Source organism: Aquarana catesbeiana, linkage group LG02 (assembly GCF_042186555.1).
Source record: "Aquarana catesbeiana isolate 2022-GZ linkage group LG02, ASM4218655v1, whole genome shotgun sequence".
Lineage (NCBI taxonomy): Eukaryota > Metazoa > Chordata > Amphibia > Anura > Ranidae > Aquarana > Aquarana catesbeiana.
Window position 1 is genome coordinate 155,972,201 of NC_133325.1, and position 20,153 is coordinate 155,992,353.

The following is a 20,153-nucleotide window of genomic DNA, read 5'->3' on the forward strand; positions in this document are numbered from 1 at the left end:
CAAGGGGATCAGAAACAAAATCCAGCAGGAGCTACAGAGTATAAAAGAGAAGAAAGGCGCCTCTAAGTGTGGCAATATGGTTACATTTAATGAAGGTACAACATTTAGCAAATCCCATGGTTGATGATTAAAAGAGGCACATCTTAACATGCAAGCATCTGGGGTAAAGCTGTCCACATAGACCATCCCCTGCACCACCGCTGTCAGTCTGCAATCGTGGCTGGGAAGACTACCCTGCAGTAGAGCGATCTGAAAGAGAGGCTTGAAGTGCTCCTGGAGTGCAGTGTGGAAGGGATGACGTGGATGGCAGTGTGGAGGATGGTCTATGTGGACAGCTTTACCCCGGATGCCTGCATACTTGGATGTGTCTGTTTTAATCATCAACCTATGAGTTGCTAAACGTTGTAACTTCATTACATGTAACCATATTGCTACACTTAGAGGCACCTCTCTTTTATACTCAGTTGTGACATGGCGCTACTCTTATATCAAGATATTGCTTGTTTATCAAGATTTATTAAAAAAAATGTTGCTCGTCTTGCAAAACGCTCTCAAACCAAGTTACTCTCAATCCAAGGTTCTACTGTATTATATAAAAACTGCATTTTGTATTGACTTGGGTTATCTTTGTGTAATCCTAACATTTGTTTAATGATCTGAATCATTTTAGTGTGACAAATATGCAAAAAAATAAAAAAACAGGAAGGGGGCAAATGCTTTTTCAAGGCACTGTAGGTGTCCACATACTTTTAGCGATACAGTGCATGAGACAAGCCATCTGGCACTATAGCCATTATGTTAACAAAGGCAAGTGAAAAATGTTCCTGGCTTGTGACCAACTGTGATACTCAAGCCTTTTTAAGGAAAACTATTTCCAATGACTACAGAAAATACAAACTATCACAAAAAGTGTATACAGTCGTGCTCACAAGTTTGCATTCCCTGGCAGAAATTGTGAAATTTTGGCATTAATATTGAAAATATGACTGATCATGCCAAAAAACTGTCTTTTATTTAAGGATAGCAATCACATGAATCCATTTATTACCACATTGTTTTTTGGATCCTTTTCAAATCATAACAGAAATCACCCAAATGGCCCTGATCAAAAGTTTACATACCCTGGAATGTTTGGCCTTGGTACAGACACAGAAAGTGGCACACACGGGTTAAAATGGCAATTAGAGGTTAATTTCCCACATTTGCGGCTTTTTAAATCACAATTAGTGTCTGTGTATGAATAGTCAATGAATTTGTAAGCTCTTACATGGATGCACTAAGCAGGCTAGACACTGAGTCATGAGGAGGTAGAAAAGAACAGTCAAAAGACATGCGTAACAAGGTAATGAAACTTTACAAAGATGGAAAAGGATATAAAAAGATATCAAAAGCCTTGAATATGCCAGTCAGTACTGTTTAATTACTTATTAAGAAGTGGAAAATTAGGGTCTCTTGATACCAAGCCAAGGTCAGGTAGACCAAGAAAGATTGCAGCCACAACTGGCCGAAGAATTGCTCAGGATACTAAGAAAAACCCACAGGTATCTGCAGGATAAATACAGGCTGCTCTCCAACAAGATGGTGTAGTTGTTTTTAAGGAGCACAATTCAACAATACTTGAACAAAAAAGAGCTGCATGGTTGAGCTGCCAGAAAGAAGCCTTTACCGTGCCAATGCCACAAAAAAGCCAAATGAGGCATGTCAAGGTGTTGGGCATATTGTAACCGCACTTTTTTGTGGAACTTGTACAGTAAAGGTTTCTTTCTGGCAACTTGACCATGCAGCTCTTTTTTGTTCAAGTATCATCATGTTGTGCTCCTTAACCACTTCAGCACCGGAAGGATTTGCTCCCTTCCTGACCAGGTCATTTTTATGCGATACAGCACCGCGTCCATTTAACTGACAATTACGTGGTCCTGCGATGTTGAACCCAAACAAAATGTATGTCCTTTCCCCACAAATAGAGCTTTCTTTTGGTTGCATTTGATCACCTCTGCGGTTTTTATTTTTTGCGCTATAAACAAAAAAATAGTGACAATTTTGAAAAAACACAATATTTTGTACTTTTTGCTATAATAAATATCCGCCAAAAAATAAAAAATAAAATGAAACTTCATCAGTTTAGGCTGATATAAATTCTTCTACATATTTTTGGTAAAAAAAAAAAAAAAAAAAAAAAGTCGCAAGAAGCGTATATTGATCAGTTTGCGCAAACGTTATAGCGTCTACAAAATAGGGGACAGATTTATGGTATTTTTATAATTTTTTTTACTGGTAATGGCGGTGATCTGTGATTTTTATTGGGACTGCAACATTGCGACAGACACATCAGCCACTTTTTTGGGACCAGTGACATTTATACAGCGATCAGAGCTAAAAATAGCCACTGATTACTGTATAAATGTCACTGACAGGGAAGGAGTTAATACTAGGGGGCGATTAAGGGGTTAACTGTGTTCCCCATGTGTGTTTCTAACTGTGGGGGGAATGTGGCTGACTAGCGGAGGAGATCGATCGTTGTTCCTACTTTGTAGGAACACACGATCTGTTTCCGCTCCCCTGATAGAACCGGGATTTGTGTGTTTACACACACAGATTCGAGGTCTCGCTCTGTCACGGGCGATAGTGGGTGCCCGGCGATCTTAAAGAGCTGATGTACAGCTACGACGGCTCGCCCAGGGGACCCAACCTACCGCAGTAGAACTGCGGCGGCTGGTCGGAAAGTGGTTAAAAACAACCACACCATCTTTTTCCAGAGCAGCCCCGCTCCTCTCCCCCTCCTCTCCTCGGTGCCGGCATTGTGACTGTGGGCGCCCGGCAGTGGCTTCACAGCCGGGCACACACTGCGCATGCCGCGATGCACACTGTGATTGGCCGGGAAATCTTCTGGGACCTGTGACGTGTCCCAGAAGATTGCACGGAGGGAGGGGGGAGAGGTGAACCTTCTTCTGACTCCGCGGAGCCCCGGGAGGAAGTGGGAGCTGGATGCCCCTAAAAAAGAGGGTATCCGCTGCTCCCCCCCACCCCAAAAAAATGACATGCCAAATTTGCAGTGTCAGGGGGTGACCTTCACTTAAAGCGGAAGTTACGTGTTGAAATATATCATTTTGACACAGTGAATCATGATCTACACATGAAAAGACGTTCTCAAAAAGCACACACATACATAATAAATGTCCTTCGAGATTGTTCCAGTGTGTTATAGATGTCAAATCCCGTTATCTTGGAAGATGACTGGTTGCTACAGGAAACATATTTTTATACGTGGGACTGACTGAAAAAATGCAGGGGAGTCTTTTGGTATTGAAAGTGATGTGGCAATGTTTGGTGAAGAATTAGGTGGAACCTCAGAGAGGGAAACCAGGAAACTGACTCACTACCAAAGGAATTAAAAAAAAAAAAATCTGCTAATTCCATAGTCCTAGAATCTCTTGTTTTATTGTTAGACTTTGCTTACATACTGTAAAAGAAACCTACAAACCGTTCTTACAATAATCCATACAATTTCCAGAACAATTACGTTAGCAAATGCTCTGATTCTATATTACACACACACTATAGGCACAAAGTGTACATAAATAAAACAAGCTACTAGAAAAAAGCCAGGAAAAAAGTACAACTACTGAGCTGATGATCCCACTATCTATAATAAAAGACAAACAGAAATGGATGAAGCACAACACAGCCTAAAATTCTAACAGCACGAGAAAAGTGGAATATAGTTGAACTTTAAATCTGTAGTAATAATAAAACTCTTGAATTGACTGAAACGTATATCTAGTCATTTTATGGGATGCCTATTGTAAACTGTAAAGGATTAATTGTGTCACAAAGCAATTTAGTGTCTTGATAACTGGCAATAAACGCAGAGAGAGAGAGCAGAGGGTATGAGATCCTAATCATATTATGACTAGGTATTTTTGCACACTACAAAATAACAGAACACATCAAATAAATATGGGAAGTGTACCACTAAAACAGCCTACAGAATGCTAACAGGAAGGTGAACAAATGACGTGAGTAGGGTTGTTGCAATCAAGTTCCAGTGCAGTTGATAGAACCCAAAATAGCATCTCCTAATTTACAGGAAAGTTCTTAAAACTAATCTCAACTCTAAAGTTAATAGGCCAGTGTAAAAATTACATAAATGTCATCAAATGGATGCACTTTTACTTGTGTCATTAGTGCTTTCACAGCATGCATATAGTATGGCTTTTTTTAACACTGGTGGAGTGGTTATTGGATGAGTTATGAGATGTTTAACCCTTTCGCAGCCAGTTCAGTATTTGCTTTTTTGCACACATGCTTAAAAAAATGTTTTTACCATTTAAAAAAAGTCCCCATTGTGATGATTTTTTGGTGACAGGTATTTTTAGAACCTGGATGTCTCCGCTGTGCTCCCCTGAATGTAATGCAATTCAGATCGCATTGCAATACAATCTTTCCCGACCATGGTGGCTGAGGACACAGAGGTGGACCCGAAAGTGACATCAAACACGTCACTTTCTGGGTAAGTAAGAAGGAGGGGAGGAGAGCAGATGCCTGTCCACTCTGCTCCCTCCCCTCTACCCGGTGGCACCCGCTGTGTCAGTCCTGGGCCCACAGATGGGCAAGCGGAGACCAGGATACATGGCGGGGGCCCATAAGCCACTTTAATGCTTCCACCCAAAAGGCAAGACCCTGCTTGTCAGATTTACACACAATGTGTGCAAAACCCCCCTGCTGTCAGGTCTGCATGACGCATGGACCAGGCAGCGAAAGGGTTAAAAGTCCAAATTAAATTCAGAAGACTCAATACACTTTTGAAACATGTTACGTGCTCCAATGCGAAACGTAGTGAATATGTTCCAGCATCTGCAGCTTTCCCCCCAACTACAGCCCCCCCCCCCCCCATCCCCCCCCCGTGACAGGGTCGTCGATCCTCTTCCCGCACCTGTCACTATTTGAAAACAGTGCAATTGTGCAGGGCTCACAGCTCACAGCCCTCACAGCTGCATCATTCATTCACAGTTTCCTGTGAATAAATGTCTACATGTACTGTCAGCCATTGCGACTGACAGCTTCTAGTTTTCAATGAGCTGCAAGAGCATAATACAGGCAGACAGCTATATGCTGGATACTGCAACGCTCTGCTGGCTCCAAAGAAGTTTGGATTCAACAAGTGTACTTACTATTAGAATGTTAGAATATAGTATAGAAAAGAAAAAACAATATAACATATACAATTGCAACACAAGTCATATTGTAACTGAATGTTATTAAAAATTACCTTCCCTTTTCAGTCTGCAGCTGCTATAATATTCTGAAATGCAATGCAATATGGCTACCTGGAGGGTTTCTGCACACAAAATGTGTACAGAACACCACCCAAGAAACATTTCCTGGTTGTATGATTGGCTCACTGATTTTCCCAGGAGTCCACACTAAAATACAAGTCAGATTTCAGGCCTCCCCTGCAACAAAAATGTAATTTTGGCAAGATACTCCCAATAGGAAATCACGTCTAAACGGATGCAGGCCCAGCATCTTTGCTCATTAGTGCCCTGCAGTTGCTGCAGCTGATTGATAATTATGAAACCACTCCCATTAGATTCACTTTCCCACATGGACACAAACACAGATTTCTTCAGAATAATAAAAGGTAGGGATCTGCAACAAAGTTTGTTAAAATCCTTGCAATGTACATTAACCACTCAAAGGGGAATGTTTTTTTCACAACTTAAGTGTGGCTACTCTTTAACAAAGCAGCGTTTTATTAAAGTGGAACTAAACGCTCTCATTCAACAATAACTATTTTCAATCCCTATGCTGCTAGCATAAGTACAGTAAATAGATAGCAAGGTATATTATATGGATGTGTGTCTTTCATCTGTTGCATTAGGTTTCCTTGGCCAACCACTGCATCTATGGTCCTCAACGTTGCCCCATCAATCCTCAATGCTGAGAAATACAGGCAGATACTTATCCATTATGCCATACAATTGGGGAGGTGTGTGATTGTACCCAAATTTATTCTGCAGCAGGACGACCCCAAACATGCAGCCAATGTCATTATGAACTATCCTCAGTGTAAAGAAGAACAAGGAGTTCTGGAAGTGATGGTTTGGCCCCCACAGAGCCCCAATCTCAACATCGAGTCTGTCTGGGATTACATGGAGACAGAAGGAGTTGAGGCAGCCGACATCCACAGAAGATCTGTGATTAGTTTTCCAAGTTTGGAACAACCTACGAGTTCCTTCATACTGTGCAAGTGCAAGTGTGCCTAGAAGAATTGATGCTGCTTTAAAGGTAAAGGGTGGTCACACCAAATCTATTGATTTGATTTTCTCTTCTTTTCATTTATTTTCCATTTTGTTTAATGATACACTTCTATTTCTGAAAGCATTCTTAATTTACAGCATTTTTCACACCTGCCTAACCTTTTGCACAGGATCATATAAAATATGTCCATGACCTGCACTGTGCTTTGAGAAAGGTACAAGTAAAAAATCCCTTATTTAAACTGATTAAAACCCATCATACCATCATCCAGTAACAAATCCATTAAAAATATTAACACATAGATATAGCCTGCAGTCTCGCCGCTATGTCTATATCCTGAGTTGTTGTGATGGACAAAGCTCTGGTACTTCCTTGTAGGATCAAAGCTTACGGTCTCATTCTGCCTCATGCACATTCCCGCTGACCAATAAGGCCTCTTTCACACGGGCGGATAGAATTCAGCTTTTAGCTGCAGATAGATCAAGCTATCTACCGCGGCTAAACTCACACAATGCTTTCCTATGGCCCCGTTCACACACTGCATTTAGCAACGGTTTTGTTACATGGGGTTTGGTGCGGTTAGAAAAAATAAATTTGACTGCGGTTTATTGCCGCTATCTGCACATACTTGCAGGTAATCACAGTGTACCATTTCTCCTGCAGATAGCAGCGGCAACAAGGAAAGAAAAACAAGAGGAACAACATCAGAAAAGGTAAGAATGTTCCAGCGCAGCTAAATGCAGCCGCATGTAAACGCACGTAAACGCAGCTAATCGCAATGTACAACTGCAAGTGAACAGTGTGCCAGGATTCTCTGAATTTCAAAACAAAAAAACATGCTTTTAACAGCGGCAGAACAGTCGCCCGTGTGAAAGGGGCCTAAGGCAAACCTTCGTAGCAGTGGGCCCACAGGAATATGCATAGGGTGGGAAAAAGCAGATTTTCAACATTAAAGCTGGCCGCTGAAAGTTCATATATTCGCTGACTTGACAAACGCCAAAGAAGTGTGCTTCAAAATGTTGTTTGCTTGTAACATTCAATTTAGAAAAAATGGACTTTCCCAAAGGAAATGTATATACCCTGTAAGAAATTTGCTTGTTCGAGAAAAAATTTCCACCCTACTCCTTTGAATTTTCACATGACTGAAGTCGAAAATATTTGTTTATTTGACCCCATTACCGATTAGAAAATTGAAAGAACATTCTTAAAATGAAAAAAATTCAAAACAATTTCTACTAGTGTACGGCCAGCTTTAGAGTTCAACAAAACTGCATAATATTGGTGGATGCACTCATACATCTTAGTAGTTTTTTTTATTTATTTATTTTTTAATACTTTAACTGCTTGCCGACCAGCCACCGCAGTTGTACTGCGGCAACATGGCTCGGCTGCGCGAATCGCCTTTATGTTACGTCGGTAACATAGACGGTCACTAGGGGTCTCGATCACCAGCGGGCTCCCGCGATCGCTCAGAGAACCGGAAACTGTGTGTTTACTGACAGATCGTATGTTTACTGACAGAGTATGAACAGTGATCTGTTAGTTTCCCTGCACATTCCCCATCCCCCTTCAGTTAGAACACAAACTAGGACACACATTAACCCCTTCACTGCCCCCTAGTTTTAACCCCTTCACTGCCAGTGACGTTTTTACAGTAATCAGTGCATTTTAAATCGCACTGATCGCTGTATTAATGCCAATGGTCCCAAAAATGTGTCAAAATTGTCTGATGTGTCCGCCATAATGTTGCAGACACGATAAAAATCGCTGATCACCGCCATTGCTAGTAAAAAAAAAAATTATTAATAAAAATTCCATAAAACTATCCCCCCCCATTTTGTAGACGCTATAACTTTTGCGCAAACCAATCAATATACGCTTACTGCAATTTTTTTACCAAAAATATTTAGAAAAATACGTATCGGCCAAAATTGAGGAAAACATTTTTTTATATTTTTTTTGGGATATTTATTATAGCAAAAAGTAAAAAATAATGCGTTTTTTTTCAAAATTGTTGCTCTTTTTTTGTTTATAGTGCAAAAAATAAAAACTGCAGAGGTGATCAAATACCACCAAAAGAAAGCTCTATTTGTGGGAAAAAAAGACGTCAATTTTATTTGGGAGCCACGTCGCACGACCGCGCAATTGTCAGTTAAAGCGACGCAGTGCCGAATTGCAAAACGTGCTCTGGTCTTTGGTCAGCCAAATGGTCCGGGGCTGAAGCGGTTAAAGCAGTAGCAAAGGCTGTTTTTTGGGGAGTTTTTTGCAAAATGGCAAACATGTTATACTTACCTGCTCTGTGCAATAGTATTGCACAGACGGCCCCGGACTGCCTCTTCTGGGGTCCCCAGATGCCCCTCTAGGCTCCTCCTCTTCTGTGTCTGCCTCATAGCAAGCTGTTTTCTATGGGGGCAGATATGCAAGCTCACTGCCAAGCAAGGCTGTGCACGTCCATAGACGCACACAGTGCAGCTTGGCCAAGCCCCCCCTCGGCTCCCTCCTCACATGATTTGACTGACAGAAGGAGCTAATCGCTCCCAATGCTCTCAGTGAAGATGAGAGAAGAAAAAAGGAAGAAAAGAACTGAAGCCAGGCACCGTGCTGGATTGATACAGGAAGCGGAAACAGGCAAGTGTTTTTTTTTGGGGAGGGGCGCTACTATTGTAAGGTTTTTTTTTTTACCTGAATGCATTAAGGTAAAAAAAGTCTTTTGCCTTTACAACCAATTTAAGAAAAAAATCATATTTCATCCTTGCTTTATAAATTACAGCCTAAACTTTCCTGGGATGCATCTGCTGAAGCACTAAATAATACAGAAGGATTAGGTAGAGGGGAGTTACAGAAAGAAACAACCAGGAATCAGTATGCACTTTGCTGTTCACACTGCATACCAGCATGAACTAGCTTTCACAGTATATGTTAGCAAGCTAAATATAACCACATCTATCGAGGCATATGTGGTCTGTTTATCAGCGAAGACATACAAGGAAATAAATCACATGGTCATATTTATTTGACACCCATACACTAGTTTTCCAACAGCATATTACTTAAAGGACTCACGCTTACAGGGTGGGGTTTTCTGCACAGATCAGATACTCTCCCACTCAGATGATAAAGCGTTGTCCCGCTGAGATCCACTTGTCATCAGATACCACACAATCCTGCGCCACCACGCTGCTTGTGATGTCATCAAGAGGTTTGCCGAATCTACTGGGTGGGCCCAGAAATGATGCGCCACTGGTTCTGCCCTCTCCTCCTTTATGAAAGAGAGACTAAGGCTTCCTGGGATATGTGACATGCATAACACAGAAGGCACAGCAAACACTGGGTATGGGGGGCATGGTGGAACAGTTTACACAAAAAAAAAAAAAAACAAACAAAAAAAAAACAGCGCTATTTCTGTAGAGGAAGGAATGAGGGGTGGAGAGAGGGGAACTTTATGTAAAATAATTTATGAAAATTAGAGTAAAATTGGTGCCGAGGTGCTCATAGCAACCAACAGTGTGATAATGACAAAAATTGTGCTGTGGCACCTAATCAAGAATCATCTTTCTAAAGAAACTAGGAATCTGTCTGGTGCCTTGTTCCTGGTTTAAAAATTGTACCAGTACATTGCCCGGCCTGCAGCTGCTATTTGCAGTGCAACTACTGTGGGCGGGCAGCAGGCGGTTAAAAAAAAAAAAAAAAATGAACATTAGTGCCCCAAATGTGCAGCTACTACTTTGTATTGGTAACAGATATACTCCAACATATGCTGTTGGCTGCAAGATGTAGAGAAGCCTGGCCAACCTTGCACTGGATGCCTAACGCTGTGGTTTCAGGTTTACCATGACTGAAATCTGCCTATGAAATGACTGCTTACAGCCATATGAATTTTCTTTTGGGGACGAATCAAACAGTCAAACAGAGTTGTTCACATAAGCAAGTTGTTCTCAAATTCAAATATTCAAAATGGTCACATTCCCCTGGGAAACAAGGCCGTAGCCAGAAGTCATTATTAGTCTCAGCTGTGCACAGGCCTTTATGCAAGTTGACGGATACTCAGGCCTTTTTCCTCTTGGAGTCTGCTGCTGGGTGAAAAGGCTGCGTGCTGACAAAACACTCCGGCCAGGTTCACATATATGCAAACTGGATGCGTTTTAAACCGCAACCCATTCGTACGACACGTGACTGGCTATCAATGGAGCCGATTCACACATGTTCGAGGAGGCTGTGGTGCAGTTTCAAAAAGGGTCCTGCGCGTTTTTGGGTCTGGTTCAGGTGTGAATTCAGGCAAAAACTTGCACCCGATTCACCTGAACCAGTGAACTGACAGGCACTGGACCCTGGACTGCAAACCACAGCCGCACAAATGTGAACCCGGCCTAAAAAAGGTACATATTCTGCCTGCTTGTTTGGGGAACACATTAAGGGCCACCATGTTTGTCAGAAACTAACCTGAGTTTAGCTAATGCTTGAAAAGCTTTTGTTTTGTTTGTTTTATGCATGTTCTACAAAGTCTTCCTGCATTGAAACCATGTTTGTTCTCTACCTTGCTGAATAGAAGTGCAGGACAAACCTGCTTAAACCTAGATCAGTACAAAGAGTGCCAATTTGCAAGAAGAATATCTGCCACACCAACCTTGCATTATAAATAATAGCAATTGAATACTAAAACATCTTCAGCAGTATAAACAAATGTGGCTATTGAGCCCTGCATAGAAAGCAGATGCATTAGATTAAAATAACCCTGTTAATGGTTTTCTGAATGCCTCATTAAGAGCCCTTTCACACTGGGGCGGGGGCGGCGGTAAAAACCGCCCCGCTAGCAGCCGAGAAAGGGTTAAATACCACTGCAAAGCGCCTCTGCAGAGGCGCTTTGCCGGCGGTATAGCCGCGCCGTCCCATTGATTTCAATGGGCAGGAGCGGTAAAGGAGCGGTATACACACCGCTCCTTCACCGCTCCGAAGATGCTGCTGGCAGGACTTTTTTTTACCGTCCTGCCAGCGCATCGCTCCAGTGTGAAAGCCCTCGGGGCTTTCACACTGGAATGAAAGTAGCGGCACTTTCGGGTCGGTTTGCAGGCGCTATGATTAGCGCAATAGCGCCTGCAAACCGCCCCAGTGTGAAAGAGCTCTTAAGTATAGCAAACAGTTTTACATTCTGTATTAAACTATTCTTTGGAAAGTAATTTAAACTAAAAAATAACAGATCAGTATACAATATAATCTGTAAGACAGTCCTCTTCAGCTAAGGCTTCATGCACACGAGACACCGGTGCAAACTCTGCTGAACACATGTTTTAAAAAGCTGAAACCGGCGTTTAGAAATGCCCGTTTTGCCGCATTTGCATGCTGCGTTTAGTGGCGTTTTACCGCCTTTGTGTCTAGACTGCATCTGCAGAGCAGAGAATGACATTTTGCGACCCAACTTTGGGGCCCCGTATTTCGGGGCCACTTGGTGCTAGGAACTAGAGGTCGACCGATATATCGGCCGGCCGATATATCGGCCGATATTTGGTGTTTTTTACTTAATCGGCATCGGCCGATTGTGCTGATAAAAAAGCCGATATAGCTTCAGCGCGACTTGCAAAAGACTTCTAATAGAATGAGTTGCCTGTGTGAAGCGACTTCTCCCCCTCTCTGGGCAGCCTGCCAAATCTGATAAAAAGAACCTGAAGGATACAATGTTTACACTTCTGAATGAACTAAATTCCGTGTGTAGAAGTTCTCAGTTTAACCATTTAAAGACTAAATCTTTTCTGACATTTGTTGCTTACAAGTAAAAATCCAGTATTTTCTGCTAGAAAATCACTTGGAACCCCCAAACATTATATATATTTTTTTTAGCAGAGACCCTAGGGAATAAAATAGCGGTTGTTGCAATATTTTATGTCACACGGTATTTGCGCAGCGGTCTTTCAAATGTAATTAAAAAAAAAAAAATACACTAATAAATTAAAAAAAAAAAACTAAGCAGTAAAGTTAGCCCATTTTTTTTCATCCAGAAGTTTTGATTACCTGTTTTTGTGTATTTAATATTTAAGAGAGGTTTTTTTTATATTTTTTTTATCTAAATTCTACATACAAGTGAACTGATTGGAGGTTTGTTTTGTTTAATAAATGTTTAAATGTAAAAAAATTTCTGTATCACTGAAGGTTGCTTTCACACTGGAGCGGGCATGCATTGACGGTAAAAGACTGCTAGTTTTAGCGGCTCTTTACCGTCATTTTAGCGGCGCTATTTGGCTGCTAGCAGGTCGCTTATAACCCAGCTAGTGGCCGAGGAAGGGGTTAAATGCACCCCTGAAGCACTGCTGCCGAAACGCTTTGCAGGCGATTCGACAGCGGTGCGCATTCATTTCAATGGGCAGGAGTGGTGGTATACACCGCTCCAAAGATGCTGCTTGCAGGACTTTTTTTAATATCCTGCCAGCACATCGCCTCAGTGTGAAAGCACTCGGGATATCACACTGAGACTGCAGGGGAGCCGTTTGACAGGCACTTTACAGGTGCTATTTTTAGCCCAAAAGCGCCTGAAAAACGCCCCATTGTGAAAGGGGTCTAACTGTTAGATTTTATGAGATGAAGGTAAAAAAAAAAAAAAAATCGGCCTAATATATCGGCCCAAAAAAATCGGCATCACATATCGGCCATCGGCCACCGCGATTTGTAAATATCGGCATCGGCATCAGCCAGAGAAAAACCCATATCGGTCGACCTCTACTAGGAACCCCAAATTTGGATATGTTGTAGTGCCAGTTCCACTGTGTTTGCACACCATGTGTGCAAACACAGTGGAACTAACACTACAACATATCCAAATTTGGGGTTCCTAGCGCCAAGTGGCCCCGAGATACGGGGCCCCAAATTCGGGTCCCAAAATGTCATTCTCTGCTGCAGAAAAGTGCTTGACATTTTGTGACCCGACTTTGGGGCCCCATATCTCGGGTCACTTGGTGCTAGGAACCCCAAATTTGGATATGTTGGGGTTCCTAGCACCAAGTGGCCCCAAGATACGAGGCCCCAAAGTCGAGTCGCAAAATGTAATTCTCTGCTGCAGAAAAGTGCTTGACATTTTGTGACCCGACTTTGGGGCCACTTGGTGCTAGGAATCCCAAATTTGGATATGTTGTAGTGCCAGTTCCACTGTGTTAACACACCAAATTTGGGGTTCCTAGCACCAAGTGGCCTCAAGATATGGGGCCCCAAACTCAGGTCGCAAAATGTCATTCTCTGCTGCAGTTTACATCATATTTCTGTATTTTCTGGTCCAAAAAATAGGGTTCCTTTAAAAACACTTATAAAACGCAAACGCGGCTAAACGCCCGTACCGCGTTTAGCCGCGTTTGGCGTCTGAAACATGGAAAACGTTTGCGTCTGAACCCATTTTTTTGCTTCTGGAAAAATGAGGTTAAAACCCAACTGCCTAAAAACGCCAAAACACGACACTGTGTACATGGACACATAGGATAACATTGAATGAGTTCAGGGGCAGTTGAAAAAAGCGTCCAAATGCCTCTGAACGTGCCTTTAACAGCATCTCGTGTGCATGAGGCCTAAAGGAATGCTTAAAATGCTTTTCACAGTATTTATATTTACCATATGCAATAAGGAAAACTGGTTATTCTCAACATATGCATTATAAAAAGCACTCATTTTAGAATAGACATTTTACAGATAAAACTTAAGATATATATATAGTTCAGAAAACGGTCCTGAATAAGTTGCACAAAAGAAGCTTAATTACAAAAATCAGGGCTTTGATATGATCCATGTTGTCCATAACGGTTAAAGCTAAAAACTCTTGGAAAAAAAACAAAATTCATCCCTTGCACTACAGGAGTTAAATGCTCATTTATGTCTAGGGTACAAGTGTGCTGCTTTTTCCAGTACCCCAAACATAAACACGCATTTAAAGGAGATTTTTTTGTTTTCCTTTGAGATCATCATTAAAGCTGAAGTTTAGTTATTTCTTTCATTCTTGCTATCCAGAGCACTGAAGCTCTGTGGACATCTGTAGCTGCCAGTGTGAGACACTTGTGCTGCTGAATGGAAGAGGAGGGCAGAAGGGGAGGACAAGCAGCGCAACCATTTTACAATCGCAGGAGCTGTACAACAGTGCCGGAAAATCAGAGCTTTTATAATAAATTTTCTCCCACCTGCATTAATAATATCAATACTGGGCACCCCCTTCCTTCCCAGACCAATTTTCAGCTTCTCGCACTTTCAATGACAATTACGCAGTCATGCTATGCTATACCCAAATGAAATTTTTATCATTTTGTTCACACAAATAGAGCTTTCTTTTGGTGGTATTTATTCATGACTCAGTTTTTTATTTTTTGCAATAAAAGCAAAAAAAAAGAGCGGAAATTTGGAAAAAAAAAAAAACAATATTTTCTTCTTTCTATTTTAAAAGAAATCCAATAAAATCAAATTTTGTCATAAATTTAAGCCAAAATATATTCTGCTACATGTTTTTGATAAAAAAAATCCTGTTAAGTGTATAATAATTGGTTCGTGTGATCACGGACAGATGTACGCAAATGATCATGTACAGATGTGCGCAGGTGATCACGGACATGTGTGTGCAGATAATCATTGAGACATGTGATTTTACTGGTAAATATGTTGGGGACAGGTGTTTTTACTATGTGGGGACATATGTTTTGGGGATATGTGTATTGGGAACATTTGTGTTAACTTTGTGAGTTTACACTGTGGGGACACTAGACTGGTGATCAGTGAGTAAAAAGCTGTAAAAAACAGCTCATACTCACTGATCACCAGCTGGCTGCAGCGATCTGCTCTCCTCTCCTCACTGACAACTTCTGTGTGAGGAGAGGAGCGCCGATTGCCTAGCAACCAGCTCTGTATTTACATCACAGGATGGCTGTGATTGGACACCGCCGTCATGTGATCAAGAGGGCCAATCACAGAGCCCTCCTGCCGATCGGAGATGCACCATGTCCGGGTGACACGAGCGCATCGGGATCGCGCCGCTGTGTAGGCACGCACGCGCGCGATCCCGCTCCTTCTGAGGGATGATCCTGAACGTCCACTCAGAAGGAGAGAGCGCCCACCCGGCTGTTTATGTACAGTGGCCGGGTGGGAAGAGAAAAATTGCTCTCCAGCTGTACTTACCCTCTCTATGCTCCAGAGCCGTTCGCTTCTTTCACCGTCGAGAGCCGCTGGTCCTCTTTAAACAGAACAACAGTATCATTCTGCCTATTCACAGTGAGCTGCTTCTATCGTTGACACCCCCCAAGTCATGCAGACTTAAAGTACTTCAGGACGGTGGCACTCAAATGTTTTTACATTACTTGGATGCTGTTTAGACCAGGAGAAATGGCTGCTCCCTCCCCACGCTCCTGTGACCAGACCAGCTAGAAGACTTCCGAAAAAGGTATACACAGGTTTTAAAAAAAAAAAAAAAAAAGTAATATAAAAATATACACACACACACATACAGTATCTCACAAAAGTGAGTACGCCCCTCACATTTTTGTAAATATTTTATTATATCTTTTCATGTAACAAAACGGAAGAAATGACACTTTGCTACAATGTAAAGTAGTGAGTGTACAGATTGTATAACAGTGTAAATTTGCTCTCCCCTCAAAATAACTCAACACTCAGCCATTAATGTCTAAACCACTGGCAACAAAAGGGAGTACACCCCTAAGTGAAAACGTCCAAATTGGGCCCAATTAGCCATTTTCTCTCCCCGGTGTCATGTGACTCGATAGTGTTACAAGGTCTCAGGTATGAATGGAGAGCAGGTGTGTTAAATTTGGTGTTATCGCTCTCACTTTTTCATACTGGTCACTGGAAGTTCAACATGGCACCTCATGGCAAAGAACTCTCTGAGGATCTGAAAAAAGAATTGTTGCTCTACATAAAGATGGCCTAGGCTATAAGAGGATTGCCAAGACCCTGAAACTGAGCTGCAGCACGGTGGCCAAGACCATACAGCGGTTTAACAGGACAGGTTCCACTCAGAACAGGCCTCGCCATGGCCGACCAAAGAAGTTGAGTGCACGTGCTCAGCATCATATCCAGAGGTTGTCTTTGGGAAATAGACATAAGTGCTGCCAGCATTGCTGCAGAGGTTGAAGGAGTGGGGGGGGCGGGTAGCCTGTCAGTGCTCAGACCATACGCCGCACGCTGCATCAAATTGGTCTACATGGCTGTTGTCCTAGAAGGAAGCCTCTTCTAAAGATGATGCACAAGAAAGCCCGGAAACAGTTTGCTGAAGACAAGCAGACTAAGGACATGGATTACTGGAACCATGTCCTGTGGTCTGAGGAGAACAAGATAAACGTATTTAGTTCAGATGGTGTCAAGCATGTGTGGCAACAACCAGGTGAGGAGTACAAAGACAAGTGTGTCTTGCCTACAGTCAAGCATGGTGGTGGGAGTGTCATGCTCTGGGGCTTCATGAGTGCTGCAGGCACTGGGGAGCTACAGTTCATTGAGGGAACCATGAATGCCAACATGTACTGCGACATACTAAAGCAGAGCATGATCCCCTCCCTTTGTAGACTGGGAAGCAGGGCAGTATTCCAACATAATGACCCCAAAACACACCTCCAAGAACACCACTGCCTTGCTAAAGAATCTGAGGGTAAAGGTGATGGATTGGCCAAGCATGTCTCCAGACCTAAACTCTATTGAGCATCTGTGGGGCATCCTAAAACGGAAGGTGGAGGAGCACGAGGTCTCTAACTTCCACCAGCTCTCTGATGTCATGGAGGAGTGGACAGGACTTCAGTGGCAACCTGTGAAGCTCTGGTGAACTCCATGCCCAAGAGGGTTAAGGCAATGCTGGAAAATAATGGTGGCCACACAAAATATTGACACCTTGGGCCCAATTTGGACATTTTTATTTAGGGGTGTACTCACTGTTGTGAGATACTATTTTTGTGAACCCATGCTTTTCAAATGGAGGATGAAACTGGTTTCTGTTAAATGCTAGATCCTGTAGCTGTTTATATTTAAATATAAACAATCTGATGATGGGGGTTTTTTTTGTTTTTGTTTTTTTTTTGTTTTTTTAAGTATTAGTGGAGAACAAGATAAAAAAATAGAAAAATGTATCTAGACCTGTGGCGCTCAACTCTCTTCAAAGCTCATTAGTAGTGTTTGTATGTCTTCCCATCTACCAAGTAGGACCGCAGATGTATTATATGACAGATAAATATTGCCATGGAAAGCATTTATGCAACCCAAACAAATGAAATCTCCTATGTAAAACATAAATGCAAGAGAGGTTGATGAAATGAATAAAAGGGGTGTGGGTAGCCCAACAACTAAATAAAGAGCAACTGTTCTAACTAAAGGGATGAGCAACCTGTAAAACCAGAGATTGTTCTTAATTCAAAACAAAGATAAAAGCAAGCCACAGATCTCCATAGTGTAGAATGTGCAAACATTTGAATATTTATGGAGAATAAAAATGCACTCACAAAAGTGACACTGCGTGGGCAGATGCACATAGATCAGATGGGACCAAGGGATCAACAGGACAGCATCCACAAACCCCATCCTTGGCCACCGCCATGTGAATAGGAACAGGCCTGGACATCTCATATGGTGGACAAAGCAAGGTCGATAAAGACATGGATGAGCGAGTTTGACCTTGGTGGATGACCTTGACTGGCCTGCACCTGACCTTACCCGACAGAACACTTTTGGGATGAATTTGAGCGGAGACTACAAGCCAGGCCTTCTCATCCACATCAGTGCCTGACCTCACAAATGCCCTTCTGCAAACATTCCCACAGACACACTCCTAAACCATGTGGACAGACTTCCCAGAAGAGGTGAAGCTGTTATATCTGCAAAGGGTGGGCCAACTCAATATTGAACCCTACGGACAAAGACTGGGATGACATTAAATTTCGTGTGAATGTAAAGGCAGACCCCCTTCCTCATTCCCCGCGATCACTTGATTTGAGAGATCTGATTGCCGCTTTACCAGTCCAGGGATTTGAAATCCCTGCAGCTTAATCTCCTAATGGGAGAGTCTAATTGTTTGGCACTGACTAATCAGTACCCGCCCAGCCCAGCCTGCAGAGCCAGAGAAGAGGAGAGGAGAGGAAGCCTTGGGGGATTTCAAACCCTTGGTCCGGTAAAGCCGCGATCCAATGTCTCACAGCGGATGATCGTGGGACTCCAGGTCAGTGGGACGGGGGGGGGGGGTTGAGGAAGGGGGTCCAGTGTAAGTTCACATTACAGATTTTCTAAAAATCAAGGTAAAGGTGAACTTGCACTGTAATGTCGGGGTAAGACACATCCAAATGTAAATGCATTTTGTCTCTGTGCATGATCTCTAGGAAAGAGAAAGAGGCTTTGAGTTAATCCATTAAAATATTAGTGAGGTTGCCTGCGCAAAGATGTGAAATCAAAAGCTGATGGGTTACTGCTGCTGCTAATATGGAGTATGCTACCTCATATAAGATGTACAAAGAAAGGAAAAAAAGCTGTGCCACCCTTTGCTAAAACTGTGCCATTGTGCTGTGCAAAAAAAAAAAAACACATTAAGTGATACACATGAATTCTGTGCATAAAAACATATAAATATCTCCATACTGCTAGTGCCAAACCAAGAATTAAGCAAAGTGTGATAAGTCCACTCAAGGGGTGTAGCCAATAAAAATGTAGAAATCTTCAAATAAAATGCTAGTGCTCAAACAAAGTGTAGCAAGTCCAGAAAAGTGCTTCTGCAAAATCTTGCAGCTTCTTTTTTAGTGCAGAATACTCGTGCTATATGACCAATGTGTGCTATTGTTCAGCATAACCACGCCACTGGTGCCCTGAATTGGAATTGCACTCACCAAATGCAGTTGACCTAGGGTGATCAAACAGCGCTTGCAATCACTGGTCCACTTTGCAATCCCCACAGCTCACAATACTCCAGGCCCATAAGTTTAACAGAGAGAAGGAACCAACAAAACCTAATATAGTGCAATATGCCTTAATAAAATTGCTCAAATCCACATAAAAAGTATTGCACTCACAAGTTTTAGGGCCCCCCTGGCACCCGGATGACTTGCCGACTTTTTCCTAGGCCTGCTCCAATCTGCCCCAGAGCCAGCGTATATTCCAACTGCGGTCGCTTCTCAGACGTCGTTGGAAGGCATCACTTTTGTGGACTTACTGGAGATGTCAATTTTGAGGCCCTGGGGGAAAAAAAAAAAAAAAGTTTTCCGGAAAAATGGAATGTTGGGGAAAAAAAAGTTCCAGGTGGAGCAGCTTTACAAATTAAAAGTCATTTTGTTACAGTGGGAAGGTGAAATGCAGTGTATATAAAAGTATCTGAGTAAATATAAACCTGCTAAATACCTTTTTCATCAGCAGTATATAGCAGTCTTGTGACTTCTATCAGTGCAAACTGAGCATGTGCAGCCTGACTCCAAAAGGCTCTCTTATCCGGACATGTTTTGTGGACAATGCAAAAAGGGGATGATCTGTGCATACAGGATCAAACAGTCTTTTTACACAATGAGGATTAACCGCTTAGGTTCCACAGTGAGTATAACAAGCATGCTTTACTGCATTTACAGAATTATTGTGCTGTTGTGGGTTTAGTAACGCTTTAAGATGCTGCTGGTGAAGAAACACTTTAGGATGATCCAGAAGCAGCAGAAAGAGTGTTTCTGGAATGAGAACTCTAAGGGTCCTTTCACACGGGACGGATCTGTGATGATCCGCCCTGTGAACATCCGCTTGCTCAGCGGGGATCGCTCCATTGATCCCCGCTGAGCTGGCGGATGACAGGGCGGTCCCTGCACAGCCCTGTCAGATCTTCACTCTCCCCTATGGGGGGATCGGATGAACACTATCCGTCTGTCCGTGTTCATCCGATCCGCTCTGCAGACGGATAGAAAAATACGATTTCCTCA

At 42.5% G+C, this 20,153-nt stretch overlaps 1 protein-coding gene across 2 annotated transcripts in view; it reads right to left on the minus strand.

The window, feature by feature from the left end:
* VDR (vitamin D receptor) overlaps positions 1 to 20,153 on the minus strand; it is a 315,543-nt gene that overhangs the window by 275,317 nt on the left and 20,073 nt on the right. Inside the window, exon 2 of one of the 2 annotated variants that reach the window (XM_073613662.1) lies at positions 19,269 to 19,430. The exons of the other annotated variant lie outside the window; for it this stretch is intronic. The gene's annotated coding sequence lies outside the window, so the exon portion shown is untranslated. The remainder of the gene's footprint in view (positions 1 to 19,268; positions 19,431 to 20,153) is intronic. 2 annotated transcript variants of the gene reach the window in all.